Genomic DNA, 16,997 nt, shown 5'->3' with positions numbered 1-16,997 from the left:
CAAAAATTGGGCTCCACAGTCACCTACTGACCCACTGACAGAACACCGACCTTGGAAGACCATCATCCTCGGACTACGAGGGATCGCCTAAGTAAGTAAGTAAGTAAGTAAGTAAGTAAGTAAGTGTGTGTGTGTGTGTTTCACTATTATGCTAATTCACTGTATATGTTTGAAAGTGCTGTTTAATGGAAGGAGATAAGCTACACACACACACACAAAGGTTTGCCCCAAGTGCAGTCAGTAAAATCTCTCCTTCCATGTGCGGGGCATAATAGAATGGCAGTGGAATAAGGATGACATTTCTCAGATTGCCAACAGTGCTTGCTTGTTATGCAAGCCAACAAGAATTTTTCATCAGATATAATTTTAGGTCATTCTTATAGAATGTTTTGAGCTGAATTCAGATCTGTGTTTATTTTTTCTCTATCTCTGCAATGAGGCTAATTGAATAATTAATGCATTTATGCACTGATGTCAATGGAATCTGATATCAGTGCGTAAATGCATTAATTATTTGATTAGCCTCATCACAAAAACTACACATCATAGAGAAAAAATAAACACAGATCTAAATTCAGCTCAAAACACTCTATAAGATTGACCTAAAATTATATCTGATGAAAAATCCTTGTTGGCTTGTGGTTAATTAGATTCTGTTGATATCAGTATGTAAATACATTCATTATTTGATTAGCCTCATCTCAAAAACTACACGTGAATTCAACCAAATTTGGCACACAAAACTCCCATGATGAATAGAAAATACTGGGAAGGTTTGTCGGGCATTGACCGTGAGCTTTGGAGTTGTAGTTCACCTATATCCAGAGAGCACTGTGGACTCAAACAATGATAGATCTGGACCAAACTTGGCACGAATACTCAATATGTCCAAATGTGAACATTGGTGGAGTTTGGGGAAAATAGACCTTGACATTTGGGAGTTGTAGTTGCTGGGATTGATAGTCCACCTACAATCAAAGAGCATTCTGAACTTCACCAATGATAGAATTGGGACAAACTTCTCACATCTTGAAGAGACTCACTGGTGCAAGCCTCCCTCCAGCCTCACATGCTCTCCCTCACCCCACACATGCGCACAACACTGCCATGCGGCAAGCATGCTTCCCCTCCTTGCCTGGAGTTTCAGAAACAGCCCTCCCCTTGGCTGAGAGGCAAGTCAATCACAGCGGAAGAGGGCTTTTGGTGGGAGGATTCACCATCTGTTTCCAAAAAGGAAGAGAAGGACAGGCAGAGAGATCTTTTCTGCCAAAGGGGTTCCTAAGACCATCAGAAATATATGTTTTCTGGTAGACATTGGTGACCCCTCTGAAACCCCCTTGCAATCCCTCCAGTGGTCCCGACCCCCAGGTTGAGAAATGCTGAATTAGATCCTTGATAATAAGAAAAGCTTCCCCCAATAACTTGATATTCACTGCTTCTTTATTTCTTTTATTAAGTAATAAAATAGTATTGTTTTGTTCCCACGTCGAATCATGTTTATGATCCATAAATACATTTTCCAAAATACCTCTGTGGCAATTGCTCCCAGGCTTCCTGAGAAGGTCCCACGAAAACCCATATTTGCATATCCTTATGCACCTTTTTAAATACTTGAATTAGTCCCCTCCCCGCCCCATTTCCTTCTACAGTGTTTAAAACTGGACACTTATGCATTATTATTATTATTTTGCCTCCCAAAGAAAGATGTACAGCATTCCCACAGTTTCACAGCTCATTGAAAAAGAAGCATTACATTGGCTAATGATAATCGCAAGCAAGCTATATACTTTAGCAGGATGGTTATATCTCTATATTTACATACTACCTACTTAAAAACCAAACCAATCCAAATAATTGTTCTGATGTTATAGTCTATACTCCGCTTAAAAATGATTAGTGGACTCGCATTCGAGCCATACTTTTCTACGATGTAAATGCGATAAACGACAAAAATAGAAACATGCTAAAAAGGAATAGGAAGCATGGATGGGTCAGAAATTAGGGTTATAATCCTGTCGAAAGAATGGCTAGCTGAGGAATCATATGAGTTGCTTAAATATGTGTATGAATTAAAAGAAGAGACAGATTTCCCCTTATGCGTGTACATGCTCCAGCCGGGCCTCATCTTAGATCAGAGATGGACAACTTTAAGGTTTGGAGGACCACATTGATCTGCCAAGGAACCAAGGACACTCCAAAATGTTTTGGAAAATGAGTTCTATGATCCCAAGGGATCCAATTTTCCCACGTTTTTTCCTCTCTGGACAATTTCCTAAGCATAAAAGGACCTAAAAGTCACCCTCTGGATCACTTCGTGTTGAAAAAGCCTCTCCTGGAATTAAAATAGATTGGGAAGATCAATTATGGAGTATATCTTCTTTCTCCATAAATATATTACTTAAGTAAGCAAGTAACATACAGTAGAGTCCCACTTATCCAATCTTCGCTCATCCAACATTCTGTATTATCCAATGCAGTCTGCTGGATCCACAGCTGTTTCAATACTTTGTGATGTTTTTGTGCTAAATTCGTAAATACCGTAAATACTACAGAACGTTATTGTGTATTGAACTGCTTTTTCTGTCAATTTGTTGTAAAACATGATGTTTTGGTGCTTAATTTGTAAAATCATACTGTAATGTGATTTGTAAAATCATAATGTAATGTAATGTGACTGTGGAGCAGAACAGACAACTCTGCATCTGTATGCTTGTCCACTTTGCCCTGCCTCATGTACAGAGGAAGAATTGTTGGAGGCTACAGACAATGCCATTGCTGTGGCCTGTTTTTGGTCAAGTGATATTTAGCCACCTGTGCTCCTTCTATTTTTATGGGTTTTATACTAATTTATGCAATGCTTTTGATACGAAATAAATAAATAATGTAATTTGACATTTAATAGGCTTTTTCTTAATCCCTCCTTGTTATCCAACATTTTTAGTTACCCAACGTTCTCCCGGCCCGTTTATGTTGGATAAGTGAGACTTTACTGTACTACTTTTCTCCCATATGGAACTCAAAGCAAGAACCAAGGCCAAATTAGATCCTGGGAATGTGGAGGTAGAAGAGCTTTCATTTCCTCCCAGAAAACAATTCGGGCTGTAAAGATGTCACTTGCATGTTCCATTTTCTCTTGTCTCTCTGAAGCATCCTTTTGCAGAGGCATCCCTTTGTCTAAGAGGGGAAAGAAAGCCTTTTATAAGGTTTCACTGCATGAAATAGTATCTTTATTTATGTGTGGGGTGTGTTTTTTTTTTTTTTGTCATTTCTTTAAAATGCCCATTGAAATCAACCCAGTTAGACTGCGGGCAATTGATTCTGCTCTTCTAGAAATGTGTATTTGGATTGCAAGTTGGAATCTGTTCTCTTTGGTCCCAAGTGGTCTTACGGCTCAGAAAAGAAAGGCTAGGGTTCCATCTGAACATTAGGAAGAACTTCCTGACTGTGAGAGCTGTCCAACAGTGGAACTCTCTGCCTCAGAGTGTAGTGGAGGCTCCTTTGGAAGCTTTTAAACAGAGGCTGGATGGCCATCTGTCGGGGGTGCTTTGAATGCAATATTCCTGCTTCTTGGCAGGGGGTTGGACTAGATGGCCCATGAGGTCTCTTCCAACTCTATGATTAGATTATTCTAGGATTCAAAGGATGACTTTTAGTGTGTCCACCTGAATTCCATCTTGGTTTTCCCCCTTTCAATGGATAGATGCTGATCTGGATCAATTCAAGGCATTTGGGGGCATGAAACAAACAGAACTGATTCCTCTCTCTATAATATCATGTACAAAAGCTGCCTTAATAATAAGTTGAAATGTAATTCAGATAATATCTTCTAGAGTACTCCTTAAGCTGCACTCCCAGTTTCATATGGCATCCTTCTGCTGGGCATTACCATACATTCACACTGAAATATATAAAAATCTCTAGAAATGTTCTCCTTCCTCCAGTGCAATTCTGATAATTTCCAGCAGAAGTTGTTTATTTCAATAAAGTTTGCTATTTTCCATGTTTTCTTGTTTCCAGGGATAAGTTTTGAAAATATCCCGCATGGATAAGAGGCTGTTATTTTATAAATACTGGATACACCTTCATTGTCATAAGTCATGAATATCTATGTATGTCACTGTCAGCACAGTAAGCCCTTGTTGGGAATGATCACTCTCAGGATATCTGTTGGGTTTCATCCCTGGACTGCACAAGTCTCTTGTGTCATCAAGTCTCCAGTTCTCAATGAGAAGTTAGACTAGAGATAGGATTAGAGTGAGGGATCCCCCCCCCCCCATTCCAATGCATGTCTATCCACTATCTACTCCCCCTTTGAAGATGTAGCACTGGAATCTCTGTGAGGTATGAGGTAACTTCCTCTTTAAAGGTATTTTTATTGCCCTGGGTTTGGCCATGTGGTCATTCTCCATTGTTGGCTCTCTCTCTGCTTTTTCTTCCTTCCATTGAGGACGCATTTTGCCTTTCTCCAGGCAAAATGTAACTGCATGGATATTTTTTGACTTTTTATCCTTTTACTTCCTAGAATATGAATTTTAGTAAGCTCCAAGACCTTTTCTATCTCGAATTGATTTCTTTTTACTTTAATAAATATTTTGAACTTAAATTCTGATTCTTCAATTCTGTGCCATCCTGTTGCTGGCTCTCCACACATAAGTTTTTGCTACCCATAAGGTTTTCTTTTAGCACTCAGCTATATTTATGGTGGAATCATCCTAAGTGAGGGTTATTTTGAGTCTAACAGCTCAGATTCCCTTCAATGTTGGACTGCAATGCTGGAAAGGACAACCCAGCACTCTAATATCTAACCCAATCCAACATGAGGCACATGTGTAAGTAACAATGGAACTCAAGCTGCCTTTTGGGGAACACTAGCCATAGGATTTGAAATGCTGTCCTTTAAACACTTGTCCCAATATAACATATCATGGATTTTAAGCCCATTGGCAGTCCCCTATTTGGTGGTGCATTCTTTGGACACAACCACTCCTTTCATCCTTATTTGTAAAGGGCTTTGATCAGAAATGGAAGCATCTAACTCTTTCATGCTTTCAAATGAGGCAAAACATATTAACACCATTTTTAAAAGGAGTTATGATTGTTAATTGCATGGGCAAACTTTTGCCTTCCAGGTGTTTTGAAATACAACTCCCACAATTCCTAACAGCCAATAGGCTGTTAGGAATTGTGGGAGTTGTAGCCCCAAACACCTGGAAGGCCAAATTTTGCCCATGCCTGCACTAGGCCCATCTTTTTACAACCATTTCACACCTAATGGTAAGATTCCCGTGTTAGAACTAAACTGTTCATCACTAGCAGTGATGTTTCAGTGCATTTTCTGCACATATGTGTATTTTCACTGTTTTAAATAGAATCACCATTCAAATCAGTGAAATTTGAGGCTTTCAAAAAGGGTATTTTCTTGGTTGGCATTTAGCAGCATTTGATCTTTTTTGTTTCTGAAATTCGGACAGTACCCTTTAGCTGTTCAGTTAGCAGATTTATATGGTTTTCTGTTCTTTCTTTTCTTTTCTTTTCTTTTCTTTTTTTGCAATAGCTGACATTTGAGCCCTTTTATTGCCAAGAGACTCATCTGAGCTAAAGGAAAAGCTGCCATTCTCAAACCAGAGTGATCCTATTGCACATTATGAAGCGGCTCGTTGGGAGTATTGCGACCCTGGGATCCCGGCAGGACACCAAATGCAACATCGTTATGAATAAATACATCTAACATAAGAGAGAGGCACACCATAGAATGACAGGTGTCGATCGGATCAAGCAACCATTATTGTGGCCCCTTCGTACATTCCAAGTCCCCATATCCTCACCCTTTTCTCAGTCAATATTATCTGCAAGCTCAGCTCGATAGGATTGTTCTTCCCAGTTTTTTGTTTGTTTTTATGTGTTAGGTCCTTAGGAAACGAGCCTGGGCTTGCTCTGGAGCCCACTGCTTTCATGGTCCTTCTGGTACTCCTCGTGGGCTTTCTGGAGCCTTTTGCTCCTCAGTTTCCATTTGTGAAAGCAGTAGGTCACCAGGGAAGTGGTGACCAAGGAGAGGATGAGAGCCAGCACCACCACTAAGGCCACGGCTGATGACAGGGACTCTTGGGTTTGTGGGGCCGCAGTGTCCCGCGTGGCGTTCAGGATCCCATAAGTCTCGTATTCCCTGGCTGACAAAAACGCCGGGATGGAGGTGCCTCCCAGTCTGGGCCTCATTGGAATAATAGCGGATGGAAGCCAACTTCTGGATTAGGTCTATCGTTTTCAGAAGCACATGGGAAAGAAATCCCCGTTATCATAAGACAATCAATGTGTTCATTGGGAAGACAATTTTCCTCGTAATCACAGCTCCCCACGAAACATAGTCCTCAATAATTCACTTGGAAACGTTGGTGCACTACAAATCATGCATATCCCAACATTGGAACCACCTTTTGGTTTTAAAACTCTGAATACTGTTGGATAGAAGTCAACTTCTGGGCTAAGTTTCTTTCCTTTTCAAAGCGCATGGGATAGGAATCCCTATTATCATGAACCAATGTGTCTGGAAGACAATTTTCCTCACAATCACAGCTCCCAACGTTGCATACTCCACAAAAATCACTTGGAAATGTTGGTGCACAACAAATCATGCACATCCCAACCTTCTCCACTAACAATTGGAATTGTTCTTTAGATTTTTTTTAATTTCAAGTTTTGGATGCTGTCATATATGACCCAACTTCTTGGCTAGGTTTCTTTCATTTTCAAAGCTGCCTGTGATAGGAATCCATGTTATAATAAGATTTTGAGACGACCATTTTGCATATCCCAGTAATATTTCTTGCAATTATGGTTCCCAATGTTGCATAGTCCACAAGAACAACCTAGAGAAGTTGATGCACTACAAAACATGCATATCCCAACCTTCTCCACTAAAATCTGGAATCACTTTTCAGGGCTTTTTAATGGATAGTTACTTGATGACATTCCAAAACATTGCACCAGAAACCAGCTAGGAATTCAGATGGCTCTCAGAAGGACCACCAAGCTCCCATTCAAAAGTCCTTGAGTGACTGGAGGATTGGTTCTTCTCAAGGTGGACGATGCTACAATGAATTCCACCCAAGTCGTTTTCATTCACATATTTATGCACCTTTGTTCTTCTGGAACCTGTTACACTCAGTGTTTCTTCAGGTGTTCTTCATCCCTCAGCAGGAAAATGAGGAGTTCTCCATGTTGGTTGGACTTTCTGGAAATACGACCTAAGTAAAGAAAAGGTCAAAGGATTAGTTCAGAGTCAGTTGCATTAAAAGTACAGTCAGTCCTCCAGATTTCCCAGAGTTAGGGGAACAGGACCCCCATGGATAAAGAAATGCTAATTTTTTGCCTCTCTAAGAATTTCTCTGTCTTCCATCATGTTTCTAAGGCCAACTTCCACTAGAACAGTGGTTCTCAACCTGGAATCCCCAGATGTTTTTAGCCTACAACTCCCAGAAATCCCAGCCAGTTTAGCAGCTGTTAGGATTTCTGGGAGTTGAAGGCCAAAAACATCTGGGGACCCCAGGTTGAGAACCACTGCACTAGAAGCTGGCCATAGAATCGCACTGGAGAGCCGAGGAATAGGTCCTCCAGTATGACTAGAAGAAGACTAGAGGTAGATTGAAAAAACCTACATACTTCTGCAAAAAAAATGGATTAAATCAATGAAAGATCAATGCTCAAAAACCACTAATGTGGAAGGATGACTGTACATTTTGGCAGAAACAAAGTACGTATGAGTTTCTGCACATGAAAACCTAACAAGTGTCTATAGCCACTCATGTAGCAGCAGATAGGAGAGATAATACCAAGAGCGATCCTTTCTGGGAGGCAGAAAAGTACGTTTATTTTCTGCTGAGACTCTGACATGGAATTAGGTCCAAAAGCCAACCAGAGTAAGGATAAAAGCATTCACTTTCCCTTTTATACATCTTCAAATGCAGGCAAACAAAGAAACATGCTTCTACATACGTTAACATCATCGCTACGTCGCTTTTGCATCATAGAAATATCAAATTATACCTTCGACATGCAAGGGGCATGTCTTCATATTTTTTTTCCTAAAGCAGCTTACAGCAAGTTAGAGATGACTAGGATTCAGCTTACACAGATCCATCAGGGGCCCTACTTTTGACCTGTCAGGAGGGAGGGAGAGAAACTCCTAACTTTTTACTTATATCTGTTGGTACCAGGACTTTCTTACCTCGCCCCACTGGAATGTTCACCCCCCTCTTGCCTGTGCCTTGGACACAGATACTTCAGCTTCCCTTTGTCCTGTCAGCTTGGCTTTCTAATACAGAGAGAACCTGATTTTTCTTACATTTCAGTGCCTCTAATGTACATACAATATATATATAAATATCTATATTTCCAATATCGCCACATCACTCTGCACATTTCCTGTATACATAAATCTACTTTCTGGATTCCAGCCACTCCTTTTTAAAAACTAGATCAAATAACTCTGTATCTGGTTCTGGGCTCCACGATTCAAGAAAGACATGGAGAAGATGGAAGGTGTCCGGAGAATGGTAAAAAGTCTAGAAACCATGGATCCTTCTGAGGAATGGCTTAGGGAGCTGGGAATGTTTAACTTAAAGAGACAGCTGAGAGAGAAGGGGACTTGAGAGCCATGTTTGAATATTGGAAAGGATTGTCCCACTGAGGAGGGGGAGGCCAGTCTAGAGAATAGGATATAATGGAGCAATGGGTTCAAATGGCAGAAAAAGAGATTCCACCTAAAGAACTTCTGACAGAGGAATATGCTGTTGCCTGGAAGACCAGTGGACTTTCCTTCCTTCTTTAGAGGTTTTAATCAGAGGCTGGACGGTCATCTGTCAGGAGGGTTTGATGGTTGAAGGGGGTTGGATTGGATGTCCCTTGGGTGCCCCATCTGAACTGCATCCTATGGTCAATGTAGCCTTATATAATGCAGTTCAATGCTATGAAGATAAGGCCAGAGTCTCTTCCAACTCGATGACCCCATGGACAGCAGATGCAGAAGGTGTGGCTTTTCCCATCCATTCTTTACCTGGCCTTCCCTCCCTCACTTGCTCTTGGTGGCACGGATCCAGCAGAGAAGGAACAGTTGTGCCAAGGAGCAAGGAACAGGTGAGGAGGGGGAAGAAGCAGTCCCTTCTGCAACACTATGCTCTAAGCAAGTGTTTCTTAGGCTTCCTAATGCTGCGACCTCTTAATACAGTTCCTCATGTTGTGGTGACCCTCCAACCATAACATTATTTTCGCTTCTATTTCCTAACTGTAATTTTGCTACTGTGATGAATCGTAATGTAAATATCTGATATGCAGGATGTATTTTCATTCACTGGACCAAATTTGACACTTATACCCCATACACCCACATTTGAATACTGGTGGGAGGGGGTATATTTTGTCATTTGGGAGTTGTAGTTGCTGGGATTTATAGTTCACCTCCAACCAAAGAGGACTCTGAGCTCCACCAATGATGGAATTGAACCAAACTTGGCACATGGAATTCCCGTGACCAGCAGCAAATACTGGAACGGTTTGGTGGGCATTGACTTTGCGTTTTGGAGTTGTAGCTCACCTACATCCAAAGAGTAATGTGGACTCAAATAATGACAAATCTGGACCAAACTTGGCACTAATATCCAATATGCCCAAATGTGAACACTGGTGGAGTTCGAGGAAAATAGACCTTGACACTTGAGAGTTGTAGTTGCTGGGCTTTATAGTTTACCTACAATCAAAGAGCATTCTGAACCTCACCAATGATAGATTTGGGCCAAATTTTCCATACAGAACTCCTATAACCAACAGAAAATACTGTTTTTTCTGATGGTCTTTGGCAACCCCTCTGACAACAACCCCTGGCGACCTCCCCAGGGGCCCAGACCCCCAGGTTGAGAAACACTGCTCTAAGCAGATAGTGCCATGCTTCAATTTCTATGTTCCAGAAGGTGCAAGAAGTGCCATCGGTCAACGGATCAGTTTAGCCATTTCCCTCTTTTCTGCCCCTTGCTCCTTATCCTCTTGGGCTTTTCCTCTGCAAATGCAGAACACCAAAAACATCTTTGCTGATTTAAATCATGTTTTTTCATGTCAGGAATGTCTTGAGAAACTGCAAGTCACTTCTAGTGTGAAAGAACTGGCCATCTGCAAAGACGTTGCCCAGGGGATGCCCAGGTGTTTTTGATGTTTTACCATCCTTGTGGGAGGCTTCTCTCATGTTCCCGCATGGAGAGCTGGAGCTGACAGAGGGAGCTCATCTGCGCTCTCCCTGGATTCGAACCTGCAACCTGTCGATCTTCAGTCCTGCCGGCACAAGGGTTTAACCCACTGCGCCACTGGGGACTCCTTAAATCACTGAAACCTATTGCAAGATGCCTTTCATGCTATTCACAGGCAGAACAATGCATGCTAAGTCCTTTCACCTCGCTGCCTTTCGCAGATGTAGGTTGGGTTATACATTGTAAATTATGCACATGTAGTCAGTGTTTCCCTGCATCCTGCAGAAATCCTGACAGGAAACCCTTCCTGCTTTTCCCAAGGTCAAACGGTGAGGCAGTTGCTTCACGCACATCTTAACATCACACCTGCCTTTGGGCTTCTTATGTCTCTTTCAAACCAGTGGCAAAACCAGGACTATTGGGTGCAATGTGAACTTTGCAACCTCCTTTTCAATGCAGCTATGACCTGCTCACATTTTGATTGATAGTTTACTCCTTAGCTATCTAACAAAAAAAAATGCAATGTTCTCTCCTCTGGGAAGGATTGCAACATTTCTATTAAAGATTCAGGGGTTAAAGAAATCGGCAAACAAGGATCTACGGTGGGAAATTACAATAGAACTATTATACAGGGATTGGCCAGACTGCAGGGAAACAATGGTGCAAAGAGACAGGATCTGGAGTTTTCAAGCTCCGGAGAAGACCTTCCCTTTTCTAACTGACCAGAATTGCTTAGAATAGTAGAATAAGCCACGAAGCTTTGCATGCTCTTTCTAGACCTTGGAAACTATCATTCCTCTTTCCTTTTCTAAGAGCTACTTCATTTTTGCTAAATTCTTTGGGACACTAATAATAATAATATTAATAATAATAATAATAATAATAATAATAATAATAATAATAATACATCACACAGTCCTGGACACTTGGGAAGTGTTCAACTTTTGATTTTGTGATACAAAATCCAGAATGTAGATCTCTTTTGCTGTGACATACTGTGCTTTTTTGTCAATAATAATAATAACAACAACAACAATATAACAATAACAATAATAATAATATTGTGTTCTGGAGCACAATACTCTTCACCTCACGATCGTGTTAAAAACCAAAGTATGGATTGGGTTGTTGTAGGTTTTTCCGGGCTATATGGCCATGTTCTGGAGGCAATTTTTCTCCTGACGTTTCGCCTGCATCTATGGCAAGCATCCTCAAAGGTAGTGAGGTCAAAGTATGGATTGCTGATGTTGCCATTCCAGGTGACAGCAGGATTAAAGAGAAACAACTGGGAAAGCTGACACGATATGAGGATTTCAAAATCGAACTGCAAAGACTCTGGCACAAGCCAGTCAAGGTGGTCCCAGTGGTGATCGGCACACTGGGTGCAGTGCCTAAAGACCTTGGCCTGCACTTAAGCACAATCGGTGCTGACAAAATTACCATCTGCCACCTGCAAAAGGCCACCTTACCGGGATCTGCACGCATTATTCGCCAATACATCACACAGTCCTAGATACGGGAAGTGTCCGATGTGTGATCCAATACAACAGCCAGCAGAGTGATCTTGTCTGCTGTGGACTCATCTTGTGTTTCAAATAATAATAACAGCAATAAGAACAATGTATCTCTTTGAGATGCCAAAGGGTGACACATTACTCTTGGGGAAGCCAATTGCTCTTTATGACATATTTTTGCCATAACTTTTTGTATATTGTGTTGTGGAAGGCTTTCATGGCCAAAATCACTGGGTTGCTGTGAGTTTTCCAGGCTGCATGGCCATGTTCCAGAAGCATTCTCTCCTGATGTTTCACACATATCTATGGCAGGCATCCTCAGAGGTTGAGGGGTCTATTGGAAACTAGGAAAATAGGATTTATATATCTAGTGGGAGGCCATTAAATGTAAATCAAGGTGGCCAATTTCACCTTGATTCAATTGGGAGACAGAGAGTTCTTTCTCCCACCCTGGACATTATTCCACAGATATATAAACCCCACTTGCCTAGTTTCCAACAGAACGCTCAACCTTTGAGGATGCCTGTCATAGATGTGGGTGAAACGTCAGGAGAGATGGTTCTGGAACATGGCCATACAGCCTGGAAAACTCACAGCAAACTTGCATATTTCAATTGGTATTGGAGTAGACAAGATGCAATGCTGTTGAAAAGAAGCGTGAAGACCACACGTAGATTGCTACCAGCCGTTATGCTTTCTATGCCTTGTTTAATGCATGGAGCACATTGAAACAGTCATAAGCAACTGACACATCCAGTCATTTACACAATTGGTAAATAGATCATAGAATAAGAATAACAGAATTCTAGAGATCCCAAAGGCCATCCAGTCCAACCCCATTCTGCTCAGCGGAAACCTCTAAAATATATTTTACTATCTGAACCACTAAGACAAGCTCTTCCGGCTCTGTAAAAAAAAAAGTCTTGTCCCATCCAACCCAATCTGTTTTCCTCTATGTCTTCCTCTTGATGGCAAATGGAACTCACTGTAATTTTGGACGGAGCCAACAATAAAGAGACCATGAATACGGAAAGTCCAGTGGCAACTCATTTTCCATCCATTTTCTATTTATTTCAAAACCTGTGACACAGTGGGTTAAACCCTTGTACTGGCAAGACTGCTCACCAAAAGGTTAGTGGTTCAAATCTGGGGAGCGGAGTGAGCTCCCATCTGTCAGCTCCAGCTTCCCATGTGGAGACATGAGAGAAGCCTCCCACAGGATGGTAAAACATTCAGGCGCCCTCTGGGCAACATCCTTGCAGATGGTCAATTTTCTCACACCAGAAGTGACTTGCAGTTTCTCAAGATGCTCCTGACACCCCAAAAAATTGATATGAAAATGCCATTATTAATATTGTTACTTAGCAATGCTGTTTGTGCAATTAATGTTTAGTGCAACGACAGGTCCGAAATTCCTAAATTTTTCAAAATCTGAATTTCTTCAGCTGGCTTTTTGAGATAGTGACACCTTGGCTTCTGGATAGTTCAGTGCCCACAAAGTGTTTCGTGCACAACATTATTCAAAATATTGTATATTAAACTACCTTGGGACTAAGATGTATATGAAAGAGAAATGAATGTTGTGTCTAGGTTTGGGATCCATCTCCAAGGGATCTAACGACGTACATAGATGCACATACAAGTATTCTGAAATCGGGAAAAGAAAAACTTGAAATCCAAAACACTTCTAGTTCTGGATAAGGGATACTCAGCATGTATTGCTGTTTAGGAATGCAAGTGCCTCCATTGTGATTATAAGGGTACTCTCTCTCTCTCTCTCTTTATGCTACAAATCCTAATCTAGTTGACTTTGGGAAGCAATGATGTTGCAGTGTCCCTATTGCCATGGTTCGGACTGCAGAGGAAACCCAATGCTAGAAATGGAGGGCACCTCAGAGGCCATCTAGTTCAACCTCCTTTCTTCTCTTGAGTTTTTCGGTGGACCTTTTTATGGGTATCTCATTCCAATTATTTCTTTATGATTTTCTTTTGTGATATGCTGTATGTTTTTTTTAATCCCACCCCAGCCCCTCCTTCCTGTCATTTAATAGATTTATCCAAGGTTTGATCAGTATTTCTCAACCTGGGGGGTTGGGACCCCTGGGGGGGGGTCGCAAGGCGATGTCAGAGGGGCCGCCAAAGACCATCGGAAAACACAGTATTTTCTGTTGGTTGCGGGGGTTCTGTGTGGAAAGTTTGGCCCAATTCTATTGTTAGTGGGGTTCAAAATGCTCTTTGATTGTAGGTGAACTATAAGTCCTAGCAACTACAACTCCCAAATGTCAAGGTCTGTTTCTCCCACCGGTGTTCACATTTGGATATATTAAGTATTTGTGCCAAGTTTGGTCCAGATCAATCATTGTTTGAGTCCACAGTGCTCTCTGGATGTAGGTGAACTACAACTCCAAAACTCAAGGTCAATGCCCACCAAACCCTTCCAGTATTTTCTGTTGGTCATTTGTGTTCTGTGTGCCAAGACTGGTTCGATACCATCATTGATGGAATTCAGAATGCTCTTCAATTGTAGGTGAACTATAAATCCCAGCAACTACAATTCCCAAATGTCAAGATCTATTTTCCCCAAACTCCACCAGTATTCAAATCTGGGCATATTGAGTATTTGTGCCAAGTTTGGTCCAGAGCCATCATTGTTTAGGTCCACAGTGCTCTCTGGATGTAGGTGAACTACAACTCCAAAACTCAAGGTCAATGCCCACCAAACCCTTCCAGTATTTTCTGTTGGTCATGGGAGTTTTGTGTGCCAAGTTTGGTTCAATTTTCTCATTGGTGGAGTTCAGAATGCTCTTTGATTGTAGGTGAACTATAAATTCCAGCAACTACACCCCCCAAATGACAAAATCAATCCCCCCCCCAAACCCCACCAGTGGGCGTATCAGGTATTTGTGCCGAATTTGGTCCAGTGAATGAAAATACATCCTGCATATCAGATATTTGCATGACGATTCAGAACAGTAGCAAAATTACAGTTATGAAGTAGCAACGAAAATAATAATAATAATAATAATAATAATAATAATAATAATAATAATAATGAGCCTCCAGTGGTGCAGTGGGTTAAACCCTTGTGCTGGCAGGACCGAAGACTGACAGGTCGCAGGTTCGAATCCGGGGAGAGGCGGATGAGCTCCCTCTATCAGCTCCAGCTCCTCATGCGGGGACATGAGAGAAGCCTCCCACAAGAATGATAAAAAAAATCAAATCATCCGGGCGTCCCCTGGGCAACGTCCTTGCAGATGGCCAATTCTCTCACACCAGAAGCGACTTGCAGTTTCTCAAGTCGCTCCTCACACAACAACCCCCCCCCCGAAAATAATGTTATGGTTGGGGGTCACTGCAACATGAGGAACTGTATCAAGGGGTTGCAGCATTACGAAGGTTGAGAAACACTGCTCAAGATGCTCGTGTGTGTATGTATATGTGTGTGTGTATATATATATATATATATATATATATGTCTGATTTTGATTGATTCTGTTTTCTTATAGTTCGTAAGCCACAGTACAGCAAGACCCCTAAGTTCTGTGGGGTATGCAACCAAGCATCATTGAATTGCCCAGCATGCCATTGAGTTTTAATTGATGTCCTTCTATTTTAATATTTGTATGTCATGGATTTGGAGTTGCATTGTTCTTTTCTCGGTGTAGTGGGCTGCTTTGTGTCTCAGTTGAGACAAAAGACCAGGATATTAATTATTATTATTATAATATAATAATAGGCAGCCAACACTTTGGAGCTCACGGTTCGCTGTCTGCGGTGCTGGAAACCTCTCTCTTTGCAGAGCTGCCTTGCATGCAAAGAGGTGCTGGCTTGCGGTAATCGCCAGCAGAAGATATCTGTAAGCTATTACAGGCTTTCTCTCAACACACTTTAAAAAATAAAATCCAGCTCTGAACCTCTTTTTCCTCATTCCCTTGTAATCCCTTTTGCTAGGAAATTAGGATTTGTTGGAATGGCTATTTGCACGTGTTGGCAAGGTTGCACTTCCAATACATACGGATGGAAGAATGATTCCCTTTATATGGAATAAAGGGAGCCCACATTGCAATATCTATCTATCTATCTATCTATCTATCTATCTATCTATCTATCTATCTGCCTATATGTCTGTCCGTCCGTCCGTCCATCCATCCATCCATCCATCCATCTATCTACCCATCTATCCTTCCTGTCCATTCATCCATCCATCCATCCATCCATCCATCTATCCTATCTATCTATCCTATCTATCTATCTATCTATCTATCTATCTATCTATCTATCCTCTCTCTCTCTCTCTCTCTCTCTCTCTCTAGCTAGCCTATCTCTCCATCTATTTCTCTATCTATCTAGCTATCTATCTATCCAGGATGAGCATGTCACACATACCTTCCTTGGGCTGAATCTTTCTGGCTGCATCCAAGGCTTGCTTTCTCCTCCTTTGTATCCTTCTTTCCTTCCTTGTCCCTGAACAAGATCCTGCCGGAGGTCTGAGTGCCACCACCACCACGGCGGTCTCTTCTGCTCTCCTTCTGAGCCAACTGGATGCACAGAATGCTGAATAAGAGGAAATGCTCGCTCTCCCCTCCCCTGTATAGTACCGCAGCCTAAGAGAGAGGCTGGAAGAGCATCACTTGCAGGCACCGCTTGCCACAAGGAAAGAGAGAGGCGCACACAGCGCACAGCCTGAAGCCCCCGCCTTGTGTGACAGCGCAGGCAGATCTTCCCCCTTTATGGATAGAGGGGTTTGGGGAAGGAAGGAGGGACCAAAGGCAAGGAGGGATGTCTTTGTCTTGGGAGGAGCGCAGGAATGCATGGACATGCCTCTAAGCACAGAGACATAAAGAGGGATGCTGTGGGGTTCAAGATACAGGTATCTGAATCATGGAGTTAGAAGATGCAGAATGCGGGACATATGGCTCAAGAGCAGTATGTGTGAAAAAGATCTTGGGGTCCTCATGGACAAGTTAAACATGAGCCAACAATGTGATGTGGCAGCAAAAAAAGCCAATGGGATTTTGGCCTGCATCAATAGGAGCATAGTGTCTAGATCCAGGGAAGTCATGCTACCTGTCTACTCTACCTTGGTTAGACCACATCTGGAATATTGTGTCCAATTTTGGGCACCACAATTGAAGAGAGATATTGACAAGCTGGAAATGTGTCCAGAGGAAGGCGACTAAAATGAGCAAAAGTCTGGAGAACAAGCCCTATGAGGAGTGGCTTAAAGAGCTGGTCATGTTTAGCATGAAGAAGA

At 41.9% G+C, this 16,997-nt stretch overlaps 1 long non-coding RNA gene across 1 annotated transcript; it reads right to left on the bottom strand.

Annotated features, from left to right (window-relative positions):
- Nucleotides 1-1,422: 1,422 nt before the first annotated feature.
- LOC132762933 (uncharacterized) lies at nt 1,423-16,631 on the bottom strand. Its single transcript, XR_009630222.2, has 2 exons — nt 16,130-16,631; nt 1,423-7,241 (listed from the first exon to the last, which is right to left on the bottom strand). It is a non-coding gene; the product is annotated as an uncharacterized lncRNA (long non-coding RNA).
- Nucleotides 16,632-16,997: the final 366 nt, after the last annotated feature.

This window comes from Anolis sagrei, chromosome 10, assembly GCF_037176765.1.
Source record: "Anolis sagrei isolate rAnoSag1 chromosome 10, rAnoSag1.mat, whole genome shotgun sequence".
Taxonomy (NCBI): domain Eukaryota; kingdom Metazoa; phylum Chordata; class Lepidosauria; order Squamata; family Dactyloidae; genus Anolis; species Anolis sagrei.
The sequence above is the reverse complement of the archived record's forward strand: the minus strand, read 5'-3'. Positions and strand labels throughout refer to the sequence as shown.